General features: G+C 29.3%; 1 non-coding gene across 1 annotated transcript; it reads right to left on the reverse strand.

Annotated features, from left to right (window-relative positions):
* Positions 1-517: 517 nt before the first annotated feature.
* TRNAV-CAC (transfer RNA valine (anticodon CAC)) lies at positions 518-590 on the reverse strand. The gene has a single exon. It is a non-coding gene; the product is annotated as a tRNA-Val (tRNA).
* Positions 591-18,091: the final 17,501 nt, after the last annotated feature.

The following is an 18,091-nucleotide window of genomic DNA, read 5'->3' on the forward strand; positions in this document are numbered from 1 at the left end:
AAATAACACAATAACAGAATAAAAACGTAATATTTTATAAATAAAACATAAATCACAAGTAAAACCATAAAGAAATTACCTATAACAAATATTTATTAAAATGATAAGTTCTATATACATTTGTATATTACTTAGAAAGCAACTAGAAGAGCAGATAAATTTAAATAAACAATACAAAAAAATATAGTTATACATATTCAACAATTAATCATTGTAACCTTTTAATACAGTTTATTTTTTAATTGAATCTTACGATAAAATAAACAGAAATAATAAACTTTATAGACTGTATTAGATCTAAACAATCAATGTGATTATTTTAAATCATTATTAATACACTTTCTGCTATTTTGAAAAATTTTAAAAATAATTTGTTATAAAATTATAAATTAATAGTGATTAAAAAATAATAATATTTTTTATTTATTGAAATATTAGTTCAAAATAGATTTAAAAATGTAATATAAATTAAAGCATTATTAAAAGTAAAGGATTGTAAAAAAAAAATATAAAACAATGTTTCCGCCCGGGATCGAACCGGGGACCTTGTGCGTGTGAAGCACACGTGATAACCACTACACTACGGAAACGCTTGCTTCTCATTCGTTTTAACACAATTCCATCTAGATAATTTAAAGAATTTACTTAGTATTTTTGATTAGATAAAATATTATATATAACTCTTTATAATTTTTCGTACATCTCTGCGGTGTATTTTGTATTGTAATATTCACCTAGGCCCGGTTATTAAGACACATGACCCTAGGTGAATAAATTACTCGCCGAGCGCAGCACCATATTTCATAGTAATTTTCAGCGGTGGCAACTTGTTGAAGTTTGAATACTGTGGAGCCCTTTGCAACCTTTTCCTGTGCGGAGGTCACAAAGGTAAAGTTTATAACGTCAGGATCGTCGGGCGCGATACAAAGTGACCTCCGCTCTCGTGACATTTTTAACGTCTCATAAATAAGTTATTCATGACTAACCAAAAAAGCTTATGTATACATCAAATACATATCAATTAAAAAATAAACAATACATAGCATAATCTTAAATTAAATATATATTTTTTAAATATATATAAAATAAGTTTAAAACGAATTTGAAACAGTTTGGGCTAAAATTATTACTTCAATATAATTAACCAAAAGCATACTACATAAACAAATCATGAGTAAACCGATAAGGATTTATTCTTGAATAGTTACCGTTAGATCTTGCTAAACTGCGGCTTTGAATAGATTCATTGAATTTAACCAGTTGTTAAAATTTAGCATGTAGACGCCTAAAAGTTTGTTTCTAATAGAGTTAAGATACAATTTGAAGTTGTAATTTATTTTAATTAAATTTGCGAGATAACTATGCAACAACTTTCTAATTTCAAAGACAAATTTTAAGTTATTAGACAGACGAAGTATTGATTTGTGTTCAATTAACTGTAAATACCTAATGATATACTATTCATTAAATTATCAACATAAAGCTAATATTACAATAGTAATTAAACTATTGCTTTTTAAACTGGAAATGTTTTAATTCTATGTACTTATTTTTTGTCAGGTATAGAAAAACTGCATCTTCCTTAAAAATTGGACACGTCTAACAATAATATTATAAAAAACCAAATATATCTAAGACATTAATTTAAATTTACACTAGTACTGTTATTTTTTTTAAATTGAATTTTATATAATGCTAGAAAACACACGTGTGTCTCTTGTATACATATACAAAAACAAAGATTCTAATTATTTTAGTAACAAGCTTAAAGCATGGGATATGATTGTGGATTTTCAGAAAATTACTATGTTTTTAAAAATGGAATAAAAATGTTTAATAAGACTTTTATTTAACTGCTATATACTGCAAATAAATAACCTTTGAAATATCTATTTATCAGGACCAAACCTGTGGTAAAAATATTGAGTACGAGTTATCAGTTATCTTCTTAAAATCTCACATATACATATTGTATTATGTACAATAATGTATTTATTTTATTATTATTATTTTTAATGTTTTTTTAAACCTGCAAAAGAGCATTATTTGGTATGATAATTCCTCTTTTTAAGGATTCGATTAAATATTATTTTTTAATTAAGATTGATTGCATGTGAAAATCTTTTCTGGAAAAATCTGCAAGAATTGTTAGATTTTTGCATTTAAAAAATGTGTCTTTTGAATTTGTATTCCAAGATTAAATTTAATAAATACATTTTGGATCTTTCATTTTAAGGGCTTGCTGTCATTGCGGCCCTAAGACCGAATTTCAGTAGATAAAGCATGCCCAACATAAAAAATAAATCTTAATATGCGAACAATTAATCAGACTCATCTAAACATATGCTTGTATAGTGTGGAGTACACTAGTAATACTACTTTCTCTGAATTGCAAGTCAATATGAAAATATTATATTGAATAATACACTTTTTTACACTTATCTTAAAAAAACTTTATAAAAGCATACAAATACAAACAATTAAAAGACATTGTAATTTCCATATCAGAAAATACTATTTAAATATTTCGCGTAATCACACTAACCCACTAATCTAATGCATCGTAGACTACGATAAAAACAACTGTAAATTTAAATAAAGGCAAAAAATTCCAAAGCACATATTGCTTTAAAGGCTAAAGAGCACATATTAAATGTTTCAGATCCCTAGCTAAATATATAATACTTAAATTAGAACTTATTCCATTACTTAGAGAAGTTTCAACTCTCTAAGTGTGAGGTCTTTAAAATCTATGTCAAATGTAAATTTCGAGATTTTATCGTACCAACTACAGAACTCTCAAATCGATTGTATCGGTTTTATTGTTGAATATTTGGTTAAAAAAATAAATAACAAATTAAGTACTACATAAATGGCAGTAGTTGAAGGATAATGTACATGAAATTGATGCAAATAAAAAAATATCTAATATGTATCTAATTATAAATGCTACAAGTCTGGCAAAGTCGATCGAAATCACCCGATCGATCAGGAAACAATGTATCAAAATATTTACAGTAGATAATCTTGTTTGTCATCTATCTTAATCATTATCTAAGCACGTTGATAAAGGTATGTTGTCTCGGTTTAATTTGCGTAGCGAATATAAGCATAATATTGCTAGATATTTAAAGTGGTTTTTTCTTCAACAGTTATATTAAATAATAATAATTTGTTATAGATCATAAGTAATCTAAAAAAAGACAAGAACTAATCATTCACATCAAGAATTAATATTATTTTATTTTTTGTCGTGGTTGACAAGCAATGCAAAATAAAATCACGGTCATTACGTGAAAATAAATTTTCATAGCTATATTATTTTGACAATCAATCAAAAAATAGCTCTTGAAAATAAAATTATTTCTTTTCGATGTAACGTTTTTTTGAAAGACAAATTTTTGGACAACGTTTCTTGCATGTATGTTTGCAATGATTAATATTAAAATTTAAAGAAATGACTTGCATATTTAAATTTGTGTTTTAGGTTTACGTATCTATGTGAATCAACATTTTTTTTACCTATAAATGATAAAAAATTTAAATAATCAGGCGAATTTTCCAAATAATCACAGCAATAATTTCTTAAAATCAGCATCATCAAATTATTCTACTGCTTTTAATGACTTGCCAAGATAAGTAAAAGTACAAACTTCAAAATAAACTAAACACAGCATCAACAAAAAGATTAAAATTAAAGTGTTTTAAATTTTTTTTAAAAACCACAAATTAAATTCTAACCCCCCCCCCTCCTTCTTTCTATTATCCATTAGCCTAAAGGCCTTAAATGTACTTAATATTCCGAGAATTTTATAGGTAAACCATTTTTTATATGAAAAGTCATTCCCGACAACAAACAAAATGGCCACCACTGCTATATAATACTTTGTGTAATAATCAAATTTAAATTATATATATATGGTGGTTGATTTGGATTATGAATTTAAGACGTGTCTATAAAACTTTTTTGTGCAATTTATTTAATTAAAAATACAAATTTCCTAAAGAGTCTATTTGTTAAAGGATCATTAAGTAAGTGGTAATCATTTTTAAATTAATTTCTCAAGCGATGTAAAGAACTCTTGAGCGATTAGAGTCGAGTATCAACGTCGGTCAGTTAAATTCGCGCGGCCCACAAAGACGTCTTTGGCCAATTGGAAACGAAACACAAAAGTTGTCTAATTGCGCCCCGTAAAAAGTGGGTTGTTTAATGTTTCCTGAGTGGGTTCGCTCATAATGTAGCGCCGCTCTTCTGGGAAATTAAGAAACTCATTTAATCTGACATGAAAAATGTGTCCATCTCCATCTTGGCGGCGACGCCTCCACCGGGCGGCCGTGACAGGGGGGCGGCCGTAATTCATAACCGGCATAGTAATGCTAAAAAATGATTTAATTAGCCAAAGTACACTTGAGGTGAATGGGGAGCGCTGCTCGAACAACTCAACGACCACAACGTAACAGTAGATATACGGAAGCAATAAATACACTATTCCGTGTATTTTAATTGGTACAGTCATCTTGAAATATTCCTATGGGTATGTGACATAATCAAAGCTTAGAGATTTCACTCCTGATCTTAAGTACTTTCCAACAATAAGGCTTAAAATAAGTGAGACTTGAAAAAAACATTAAACCGAATTTTGATCAATAGGAAAGCGCAAAAACAATTATCACTTCTCAGAAGTCAAAAATCCACGTCAAAAGCAATAAAATCGTGCCAACACTGTCGCAGTGGGAACGCTCGTTACCAAGCGTTCTCACTGCAACAACGCCGACACGATTTTATTGCTTTTGATGTGAATTTTTGACTTTTGAGAAGCGATAATTATTTTTGCGCCCTCCTATTTATTGACTACAATTCGGTTTGCATATACTTCGGTTTGCATAATAAATAATGATCAGTATGTAAATGTATATATTACTACATATATTTTACTAGCACCTGCCAGATAAATTATATTTTCAATAAATAAAAATATATATTTACTGGATAAAATGAATTCAGATATGATTTCACTAAATTGATATATTTAAAAAAATATTTTCGGTATAGATTCGAGACGCATTACCGCGTTAATTTTATCTAAGGTTAAGAAATGATTTTCAACTTTAAATGAAAATAAACTCGAACTATATGATTTTTTTGATAATATTACTAATGTTTGAAAAATATAATATTGAACAAATTTAATCGATACAATAATTAGGAAATTTATTCATAAAAGCAATAGAAGGATTGCTTTCGCATATTAATAAATGATTTTGCAAGTTTACCTAATTACTTTCAATTTATTCAACAGTATCATCATGAGTTAATTTAATCGTATTATTTATTTATGGTATTTCATAGGTTAATTAAATTTGTTATTGCTTTTTTAATAAAAAAAATGCTTGTTCTAATATTTTTTTACAATTTTTCTATATGACTTTATCTGGTAGTTATACTATTCATTACGTCTGATTGACTTACCCAGTTGGTACAGACTTTCCCCGTTGTAACACATTGGACTTATATCTGTCAGGTATAATAAATGTGTGGTTGAAATAGAGAAGTATAATATATAAAAACTGAATGTAAATGTAAAATTTATCACATCTTATTTGCGGACTAATTTTTTTTAATCTAATCTCCGGTTTAAAAATTCAAGGCACGCCACTGATAATAACCTCTATGTTTTGACGGACTACATAGTTCGGAATATTTACTGATGATTTAATAAGGAGATTCCATTATATATAACTTCACGTTACACGTAACCTCTGTATAAGTACATATATTTAATATAAAATGTCTCTCTATACTTCTTTTAAGTTCCAAGGTCCAATTTCTTATAGTGCTTTGAATAATGGAGTCTTAGGTGTTGGTCTGATTCAGTCTTTGCGAATTTAAATTTCACTTGAATCGCAGTTTTTCGACTACTATGAAATCTTTAAAATAACTTATTATTGTAATAATTAATTAACGGGCTATAACAACTCGATAACCACTCGCTAGAAGCGACAAATACGTTGGAATTCAATATAAAAATTCCAGTTAAAACAACATGCTATAAATATCTTGTTGTGAAAAAGTATGTACTCTACTATAAAGTGTCATGCTATTACAGCTAAGTCTGTAGATAAATAATTAAAAATTGATTAAGAACAACAAAGTTTAATTAAAAATTCGCAAGAAAAATTCAAGTACAGTAAGTTCTCGACTTACGCGGTTAATTCGTTCCAGAAAAATTCGCGTAAGTCGAAAATCGCGTAAGTAGAGGAATACTCATCCGATATGTATTAAATATTAATACATACCCCCAATCATCCGAACGATACTTAAAAATAACTAAATGCCGTCTTTTTGTATGTATACATTAGGTTAAAATGAAAATAAAAGCATTATAAAAATTTATTCTATGTGTAAAATGTCTACATACATTATAATCTTAACTTTTTTAACAAAATAAAATGAGAAACATAAAAATAATATTTATACATACATATTCATTAAAATATCATGTCATAATGTCTATACTATTCCATTTCAATATTTTTAGGTGTTGGATTTCTTTTATCTAATAAGAAATCGTACTTATCCAGTGAAGATTGTACACTAGATCTTTTTTCTCATAATAGATATTTTTATAACAGGAAATAGCGTCCTGAACTGCTTTATTGGCTTTCTCAAACCGATAAATGTCGGGATCTTGTACTTTTAAACCAGCCATTCCTTGGTCTATCAAATTGAGGCATTCTTTCATTTTTTGTACTCAAATTCTTTTGTTTCTTTGACTTCCTCCTCTGAATCACCGCCGTTGTTTCTATATTCTTCAAGTTCTATTAAATCTTCATTGTTTAATTCCACTCTATGACTTTCTAACAATTCAATGAAATCATTTTCATTTAGATTTAAATTTAATTGGTTTGTCATTTCAACAAGATCATTAATTATGTTATCTTCCTGCATGGGGTCTTCAACAACTTCAAAAAATTGAGGAGTAAGCTTCTTCCAAACGTTTTTCATGGTAGACTTTACAATTTCATTCCAGGCAACACCAATATTTTTAACAGCTTCATAAATATAGTGTTCTTTCAAAAACTGTGTGAGTGATATACTGTTTGCCCTTCAGTTACCTTTATGGCATTTCTAAAAATTGTCCTTAAGTAATATTTTTTAAAGCTTTGTATTAGACCTTGATCCATAGGTTGTATAATATTATAGAGGTCGTATTTGGGGGCAAAAATGCTATTTTGATATGTTCGTGATCACACGGTGGATGTCCCGGTGCATTATCAACCAGGAACAAAAATTTACGCGCAAATCTATATCAATATCGATATTATAACAAATTTTAAATTTTCGAAATTTTTAACCGCGTAACTACGAATCCGCGTAAGTAGAAACCGCGTAACTCGAGAACCTACTGTATAATAATAATGCAATTTTTACGCTGCTTTTTATTAGTAAGATTCTTTTTATATCTTCATTTGAATAATTTTGTAATAAAATAGCTTATATTAAGATTTTTACAGTCATGCGGCTTATTCATAAATATATATGTGCGGTTTAAAATGCACAATTCTCATAAGTTAGCGTTTGACGTTAAGCACATTCCTTTATACGAATCCCATTTAAATCCATACGTTCTCCCTAAAGGAATACAAAGAAATGTGACATTTATTTCATAGAAGGATCCGAAATTCTCGTGGGATTTCCACTTTTCAATATGTGCCCTCGTTTATTACGGTTGCGGGTTAGAACACACAAAGACACATTCGCACCTACACGACCACGGCAAGGAGTTTTACCACCCCGGTAATACCGAATGGGTTATAAAAGTGTGCCGTTTTAGACGAAAACCCCACCACACCGTTGCAATCCTATTTAGGGCAAGATCGGGATTTGTACCCAACGGCCATTTTTTTATATCGCTATGGCAAATGTGGGCCATATTTTTGATAGCATTGATTTATAAAAAGCGATCATGGTGAGTGATTCCTATTGAAATAGCCTTAGCCTTATTCTGGATTTTGTATAATTTATTTAACGTGCATAGAAATACTTCGTCACATATTTTGATCTTAGTTAAATTACATAAATTAATAGTATTCTGATCCAAAAAAATAGGAAATAATGTTATATCTCTTTACATTGCTTATTGTTCTTCTGCGATTACTCGTTGTGTTACCGTTAGTCTCTGATCATAATAATATTTTATATATTTATAATTCGGAATTCACAATTAAATTTTTGGAATTCGAAATTATATTCATGAGAACGAATTCCGCATTTCGTTTATGAAATCCCTAATCCAAAGTATTAAGTTACTTGGGGATTCTAAATAATAGATTCCAATTCTAGAATACTCCAAGCTAAAGTGTCATCAAGGACACAAATAACTGATGGATCGTCAAAAAGAAACGCGTTCTTCATAACAATGCAAAATATCTTTCAAGATTTTTTGTAGTCGTTATTCACACGTAGAGAGAACTTTCACTTGTTCTTAAAAGTAATTCCGTGTTATTTAAAAAAAGTTTTTTTAGTAAAACGTTCCTATCAAACCGTTGGAATATTACCAAACTGAATAAGATCATAAAAAAAATTCAAAAATACTGAAATTCCTAATACAGTGTCACAATATTCGTATCAAAATAAGCGTCAATGTAAATGAAAGTTTATCGATTTTCTAAGGGTCGTTTTGGTTGATTCGACGTAACTCCGTCTGAGACGAGTTACAATTAACAGTATCTCAAATATTTCTTAGAAGACAATCGAGATTCACATATTCGTTTAAGGTAAACATATTATCTTTTTGAAGAATTTTTTAAACACCAAGTTTTACAAAGTATTTGTAAAAGGACACCTTCACAATAAAAACGAAACGGTCAGAATAACCCATTCTTTGCTATTAAATTACTCTTGTCTCATAAGAGCTATTATACAATTCACTTAAAATAAAACATATTTAGCAAAAAGGCAATATGCTTTATTGTACACGTGTGAATAATTAATATAAAAATAGCGATTTTAATTTATACTAAAATAAATATCGTATTTTATCAATGTTATATGATTTTTTAAATAAATGTACAATTTTTTCATTCCACGTAAAACTACGATAAAACCATTTGGTCAACTTGGGAATTGACTGTTGAAATGCTGAATTAATAAAATTTTAACTAAAGTGTAAAAAGTGGGCATGTAGAGGTGGCAAAGTTAGGTACCGAAAACTTATCTCGGTGGCCCTGAATATTATTTCAAAAAAAATTATGCAGCCGCATATTAATTGAAAAAAAATTTTGCTTGAACGCTTTAAAGTAGGGAATTTAAAAATGAAAACTTATATGCACTTATTTTAATACAAAAAAGTGTACAAGTCTTTTAAGAATGATAGATTTATAAAAATTAAATTAAAAAATATATAAATATAAAACCCCGACTATCCGCTACACTTAATAAGCTTATACCTAAAACATAAAAGCTATGTTGTTTCTCTAAATAATAAACACTCGGTACAGCGTAAAATTCCATCTGAAATTTCTCAGGCAAGTTTGCTCAGGCTGTTTTTTCTTATCTTGTATACAAACGATCTATTTTAACAAGTGCTTATTGTCTAACCAATTTCGAATCAATACCAGAAATCTTTTAAAAACTTAAATAACTATTTTGCGACGTATTAAATCAAAATTTTACTATAATTAAACATTAAAGAAACACTTTGCCACTGCCAAAGTGAACAGGGCTATAACATAGAATATAAATTCATCATTAAATAGCTGCGCTTACACCTGGACTCCAAGCTTTAATTTAATAAACACATTTTAGAATTTAACTCTAAAGAGCTTTTTGTCATTACATCCTTTTTAGACCAATATTTAATGAAAAGAGTGCGCTTACCACAAAAAATAAAATCCTAATATCCATCAAAATATATGCCTGCCCGGTAGTAACACTTTTAATCCTTTTTTTAAATTGCAGGTAGTCCAAAATAAAATTATAAAAATAATATAAAATACAACTTTTATTAGTAATCTTAAATAACTTCATAATAGGCAACAAATAATAGCAATGAAAAAAGTTGTCACTACAATAAAAACAAACTTAAATTCAAATATAAACACATGGCTTGAGAACACATTTTAATGGTTCTAGATTTTCAGACAAACATATTTAGATTTATTTTACGTAGGATGCGATTACTAAAAGAAGAATAAAAACTATTAACACTGATTGCGCAAGATCCTCGCAATTTCTGCACAAATAATATTTTCAATTCACTACTATTCTACAAAATAAATGTTGTTGTTATATTATGTTATTCCATAAACAAGGCATAGAAAAATGATTTTCATTTACAGATATTTTAAACAAGTATCGCTTAATTTAAATGTAAACTTCTTAACGAATCATGACTAGTAAAACATACAGCAATAATTAACAACACAAAAACAAACAAACGGAGAATGAGATTGCAATATTCAAATCGCTCGTTAAACCCCGCTTCTATTTAACTCTGAAAAAAGCTCTCCCTCTTCCCACAGAGCAGTTTCGAATAATTGAAACAAATTTAGCAATATTTCTGTGCTTTTACTCAATTAGGGCGCCCTGGGTTCGTTCATTGTTCACCCCCCCAGTGAAATGGAGCCTGACGTACGCCAGAAGCCGTTGTTCTCTGTGCCGCAAAAAAAATCGGGTGGGCTGGCGGCATTGTTTTAAAAAAAAAGTGACAAATTGCCCTCATATGTATTTTAATTTTGCCTTTTTGGGGTCCGAAGCCGCCCCCCGGCGCTGAGTGCGAACGTGTTAAATTAATGGGCCCGGGCTCCGGAATGAGAGGGCATTCGCGTTGCCCTCCTTCCCTTGAACCGGCCCTGGGTTGGGTCGAGGGTCTCGCGCTCAATTTAGTGTTCGATGGCATATCATTATCTCCTTTTTGGAGCAAATTAAGCGATCGACGCGTTGAGATTTTGGTACTGAACTAGCTGTTGGGTACAAATTATGTTTTAACCCCTAATTACTATGAACATTTTTGTTCTAATTGTAGAATACACTATAATATTTATATCTGCTGGCGACATTTTATTTGCCAGCATGAGTCGGCTGGCAATGATTATAGCTCAGATAAGCCGGGTAATTGAAAGGCATATTATATTTTATAGTACTTCAGAAAAATTCGTGTAATTCCTTACTTAAAATTTAAATTATATGCTTCTGCAGTGCTGACATTTTTATTTTACAAAAATGTATTATACTTATCCAACAACGAAAGAAAAATTACTTTTTAATCAAATTAATACATAGCTCAAAACTCAAAAACTCTAAAATATAGTTCATATATAGTAAATAAGCACAGAAGTTAGTAATACAGTAGAACCTCAATTATCCGGATGAATTGTGGATGAAAGTAGTCTGGATGTAGTCCATTGCTGTCACTAATTAAAATGATGATAAGTAATTAATCGCATGATTTTCCTTATTCAAAAGAGCTGTTCGAATAACAGTTCTATGAACAAATATACAGACATAATGAAGGTGTGAAATAGAGTAGATAGATTTCTATATGCAAGTATCAATTATTTTATACGTTTTTTTTTTTGACAAAGTTTTAATGAATTAGAGAAAATGTTTAGCTAGCCTATATATGTTAAACCATTGTCGTATATTATTGAATATCAACAAAAGATACGAGTGTGTGAGACAATGACTATTGTTCAATACGTGTTACAAAGCTCATACATATACAGGTATTTAACGTTTTGCTTTTTGAAAGTCTTAGTGCTCAATTTAAGTATAGTTGATTTTAAATGGATGTTTAGGAATTACGATTTGGCTCGTGTTTTTTTAAAAGCAATTTTTTCACTTTGATCGTTAGATTTGGTCTAGCTAGGCCATCACTTCTGAATCGCCTGGATTTAATTTGAGCTTTTAAGTTTTACGATGCAGAACTACAACAAATGATCCGGTATGTATATATAAATAACATTGTATTCCATAAAATATTAAATTAAAAATAAATATAAAAAATATAAATTTTACTTTTAAAATACTGCTTTAAATAATGGTTGCAAAAAATTCGTTTCATAAATTGCATAATAATACAAAAAAAATATAAAAAAATGATAAAGTGACTTTGGCGCCTTATTTACATTTTATTTTAAAATACATACTAGTGTATGTTATTATTACAATCTACTTTATAGTCTTCAACGTGTTTTATCTACTCCGATCCTAAGTGCGCCTTTGCATATTTACAAAAAAGGAAACGCAACACCTCGCCTCGCACTCCACGCCGAGCGCAAAATATAATATTAAATGAAATATTTATGTGTGATTTTTGCAACATTCTGTACGTGTAAGGGGTAGCGCGTGCAGACGTTTCAGATTAATTTAACTAAATCGGATTTCGGTAACAAACGTTACAGAGACAACTTTTAACCCTAAACAACGCACGTAATCACAACACGTACGTATACAAATTCGGGCTCACCTCCGCTGACACCGGCGCAAATCCTTTGTTTAAACAAAAAAGTTTTTCTTATGAATATTAAATCTTATTTGTCACCGTTGACAGCCCCTGGTCTGGGGACGTATTTGGGTATATTTTTCGCGGCGGAAAATACTTTTTTTACACCGTGAAAAAATTATTCTCGCTTATTGCTGTCTGCTCGGAAAATTCGTTTACGTACGTTTAACCGGCGATTAGCGTTAATCCCATGGCTAACTACGTCAGTTAACAATACGGTTATGCATGTTTTTATTTTTGCAATATGTACTTAGTTCATATTATGGTATTATTTAATACTTTATTTGTGTATTTTCTAAATTTATTTAAATGCGCAGTACATATATAATTGCTTTCATTAACGGTATAACATAGGATGCTATGTGATTTATAAAAATTGGTATTAGGGTATATTAATATTTTTTCAGTACTAAAATACTTGTATTGAAGCAATCAGTATTTAGAATTCTAAGGCACTTTAAGCTTATTATATTTTTGAAAATAAAAAGGTAAAAAAATGATAAAATACTTTCATGAAGTTGATTAAGAGAGTAATGGTTTAAAAATAATCACTAATTTGCCTTTTAATATACTTTTGAAATTGAAGCTGATCAAATAAAATTAATGATATAAAAAAATATTTATAGACAAAAGGTTTTGTATATAATTAAAATTTTGTTAATGCTGACTGATTCGTGCATTTTCAAAATATAAAATGCAAATATAAAATTTTATGGTGCACATTTTTTTACGTAAAGTACATATTGTATATTATTCAAAGAACATAAAGAAGACAATGCTCTTGTCTAGAATCTGACGAACGATGGCACGTGCTGTGGTGCTATGATACAAGAGTCTGCTTCGAACAAAGACGAGACACATCCGAAACATCTCTCGGGTGCCATGACATGTGACATTAAAACTTTTCGAAAGCACAAACTCTAGTTTCAACTCTTGCACTCGCTTTCTTCCAAAACTGTTAGCAATAGAATATTTAGCCAATTGGAATTATTTTATTACATCTTGCACACAATCGAATTCATACAACTGTGACAAAAATAGATTCACAAAAATCATTACTTTACTTTTTTTAAATAGCAATTGCACTTACATGAAATAATAATATACATAATTAATTAATAAAAACATTATTATGACAATACAAACAGCAAATATAAAAAAAGTATATATCAAAGTTAAATCGTATCCTTGAATACTTCAAAATAATATATGATATTAGTGACAGAAATAATTTTATTTTCAGGCACAAATAAATGTTTTGGAAGATGCGTCGAGACGTTGCGACATAAAATTTAACATGGAATTTCTTAAGTAAATGTATGTAACATTGAGCGACTGTTACTGTAACTTATTTATTGTCATGACAAATTAGAAGTTAAAGCCACCTTAATTGAACAGGCAAATCGCAAGAAATGAGTAGAATTCTGAAAATGTGTCAAGCAGTATAATTATCATAAACAATCACATATACTCAGTACCATCACAGTTAAATTTCTTAGCAGCGTTATATGCTAAGTTTGTTAGTATTATTATTAATAAGCTTCAAACCACATGCCTAGAAATAAGGCGCACCGAATAGCATGACATATCCTTTGTCATTATCGGACGATTACCTACTAGTGGCCACGTAAGTTACGCTTTCACTAAGATATGTACAGGACGGAGCTAAGCTAGATATATGCCTTAAAGATTTAAATAACACTTTGAAAAAATCAAATCAAGTGTGACATCCCGTATATTATATTTGTACATTTATGACGGAGAAACTATCCACATATTCCGAAGGCGCTCCTTTGTGTTTTTCAAAGTTTAAATCGTTGTTGTTGATAGGTTTCGCTTTATAGCCAATATTGTCGTTGAAATTTGTCCCATTAAGTTGGTTGACACTGCAACGGTTTATATGACTCTCTGCTTCCACAGACTTCTTATAGAAAATTCAATAAAATTCATTATTATTGCATTGATACACTATATTTTATTATTTGAGAATTTAAGGATTTACTTATTGAGGCGGTAGGAGATAGTATAAACATATTACATTATATTTTTACTATTAGAAAACGACTTTCTACCTCACATAAGACGTAGACGGCCAAAGGCTTTCGAAAGTTGTTGAGTATACAATTTTTATTGCTGAACTTGCCCCGTTTTTCGGAGAATTTGATGAAAACCAAACGCTGCCGCACGAAGCCTGTTTACTATCTGCAAAAGTTTTAATTGTGTTAAGTTTCAATTTCACCAAATTTTAGCTTCAATTAACGCGCATTCTAGATAAATCAAACTTTACAATGTTGAAACTTTTCATTATAATATTGTGAATGCAATTGCTAAGGCAAACGGTGCTTGGCAATACATTTGTGTATTAAAACTTATATAAATACATAAGTAAGTCTAGTCTATGTTGTTACATTTAGGTGTGTAGTTGTTACGAGGTTTGCTACGAAGATGAAGCCATGAGTATAATATTGATCGAGAGACGGAGAGAGATTTATAAGTAGTCATAAATAAAACATTCTACGATCAGTTATGCTATTTTTTTATACTATTTATTCATAGTACTTTATATCATTTAATGTAGATAATAACTTGAATACCGAAGTATACAAGTTTACTTGTATAATATAACGGATTTATGTAACGGTTTTTCGTCGCCTGCTACACCGTATTTGTCTATATATGATATCGAATATGTAAGAAAAAATAATTTTAATTTGTCGACATTTATTCAACACAATTGTAGTTTCTTTATTAAATATTTTATATTATTGCAAAATATTTTTTTTAGATCTTATTTGTCCTATGAGCGACAATGAGTTTCCCCAATTTCATTATGAACAGTATACAATCATATAGATTAAATATTTTTTCTTTGTTTGATGAACAATTATGTAAGATCTGCATAAGCACTAAAATAATGCTATTTTAATGACCAAATCATGTGCATATACACAACATTTTAATTGATTTTTTTTTGTTACACGCTTAATAACACCCATAATTTGGGATATAAGTTTAAAGTCATGACACATATAACAAGCTTTATCAGACGCTGCAAGCGACGATGGACAAGGTTTGTCAAGCTTTTTAACTAAACACGGACTTAATCAACTTAAATGTATCTCTACTTTTATATTTAAAACAGACTTTAAAGTTCCAATACATTTGTAAAAATATTATCTTAGCGTCATTCGGTCCGGTTTGTTTTAACCCTTTCCACTCGTGAATCGATCGCCACTCGCACAGGTATGCAGAGCTGAGGTCGTCGGCGAAAAAGTGTCAAAGCGGATAATAAGCGTCGCTCGTATAATATATCAATTTGCATATAAATCTTGTCGCGACGCGATTAACTGATCTTGTTTTACAGGACGCTCGGCTAAGCGCCAGGATTATCCTGACGGCTAATGGCCTTCCGAATCCCGCTTTTTGCCCATTCTCCGCGCTCTCACTTGCTCGCTCGTCATAATTATTCATGTGTACGACTGTCAAGTGTATTTATATTGTTTGTACAAAATCTGCGACAGTCAAATAAAAAACATATTATAAGAAAAAAAATCTTGAAAAATAAAAATATTCATACACCCACATCTCATACCGAATATATTTTTGTCTGTCAGTTAAATATTGTAGATAGCATACAAAAGATTTTTCAAAAGCTTTTAGAGTACAAAAATAATAAATAATCACAGGCTTAAAACCGTAATTTCATTTAAATGATTTTATTTGAAACAAATATTAAACCTCTTTCTATGAACTATAAGATATCTCATTCACATTTAACTTTTGATTTTTGGCATTATATTTTGCATCATGTAAAATAAAAGCAAGAGAAGATAGGAATCCACAAATATAAATAGTTTTACAACAATATAATTAGTTCAAATACTTTATTTCGTAATAAAGTTTGACAAACAACTTATAGATGTTAACTCATATAGTAATTTTATCTTCTTTTATTAAGCAAACCTGTGTTTAAATTTAGTCTCCATGATCCTTACAACAATTGAGCAAGAAAATTAAGAGTAGAATATGCAGGGACATACAACAGACATTATCAACACAGTGGTTCTCATTTCTTGAAAAATAAGAAAACAATCCCAATTTCTCAACAAGTCTCTAGAATTTGAACCTACGCAAAAATATATGTATTTTTGAATATAAAAATCTTTTTACTAACTTCATTCACAAATTTAGGTCGATATTTATTAATGTAAATTATAATATAGATAACATTAATATAATATAGATAATAATAATACAATAATTTTTAAGTAATTAATACTTGTATTCTAACCCGAAAATGTCCTAGAAAGTCAAAACGAAATATTTATCTAACGCTAATCGCGACTCAGAATCAGTGATAAAATGTTTATTAGAAATTTCTGTGCCTTTTTTCACTCCCCGCTTTTAATAAAACTATGAATTTAGCAGATTTTCACAACTACTTGTATGCAAAACTGCAGTGATTGCAAACATATGCACTAATTTTATTATGAAAAAGGACAGGCCATTCAATATATTTATAAAGAAAAAGCTTTTGGGACGAATTTCCGGGGCCCGACTCTGAAAAAAATCATAGCAAGAATATATGTAAAAAAAAGTAGAAGACGACCTCAAATAATGAATATGAACCAAACTACAGTTGTTTGAAATGTATTTCAGGTATGAAATCATTCAGTCCTTTTTATTCACACAATAAATAATAGAAGCGGAACATTGTCTTCAAAAGCATCCACTTTCAAGGTAGTACTTTCACAATAAACATTATCATTCTAAGGGATAGATTATGTATTTTTTTGACGCGGCTCCGTTTGTGTTAAAATTTGCTAGCAAATTATGGTTGACTATATTGCTTTTTAAACGTTAAAAAAATATTAAATATGAGAGGAATGTAAATTAGTAATAATAAATTTAGGTATTCGATCTGAAATTTCAGATCAAATACATAATGAAGAAGCAGAGAAATAACAAAAAAACAACAACAGCGCCAGCTGAATTATACAAGTTTGATGTTTTTATAGATGGTATTATCGTTAATTTGACAACTAGATTGAATGCAAAAAATAAATAAATAATACACTCAGTTTCATGTGCTTAAAATTCCTAAAATATAACCTAGAAAAAAACAGTCTCGAATGTATCCCGAAAATATGTAATTTCAGTAAAATCATATCAGAATACATTTTCAGTAGTAGATATATATTTTTACCACTGAAAATATAAATTATCTGGCAGGTGCTAGTAAAAATGATATGTTTTCAATTTTTCTATATGTATATTTACATACTTATCATTATTTAAAACAGCGAATGTGTATTTATTGGTAAAGTTATATTTTCACTAGTTAAATCCAAACACATTTTTACCAGTAGATATATATTTCTACTAGCGAAAATATAATTTACGTGATAGGCGCTAATATGCTGCTCTAAAATGTATATTAAACTGAATTTACCAATTGCGAAACGTCCATTTGCTGTTCAAACCCAAACCTAACCTAATGAAACTTTTATTAATTCAAGTCCAAAATTCAAACTAAGCTAACTCATTTCTCAGGGAAAAATAAGCGAAAGAATAAGTACAGACAA

The sequence above is a fragment of the Plectrocnemia conspersa genome, unplaced genomic scaffold (genome assembly GCF_051122295.1).
Source record: "Plectrocnemia conspersa isolate PC_06_02 unplaced genomic scaffold, ASM5112229v1 ptg000011l, whole genome shotgun sequence".
Taxonomy (NCBI): Eukaryota; Metazoa; Arthropoda; class Insecta; order Trichoptera; family Polycentropodidae; genus Plectrocnemia; species Plectrocnemia conspersa.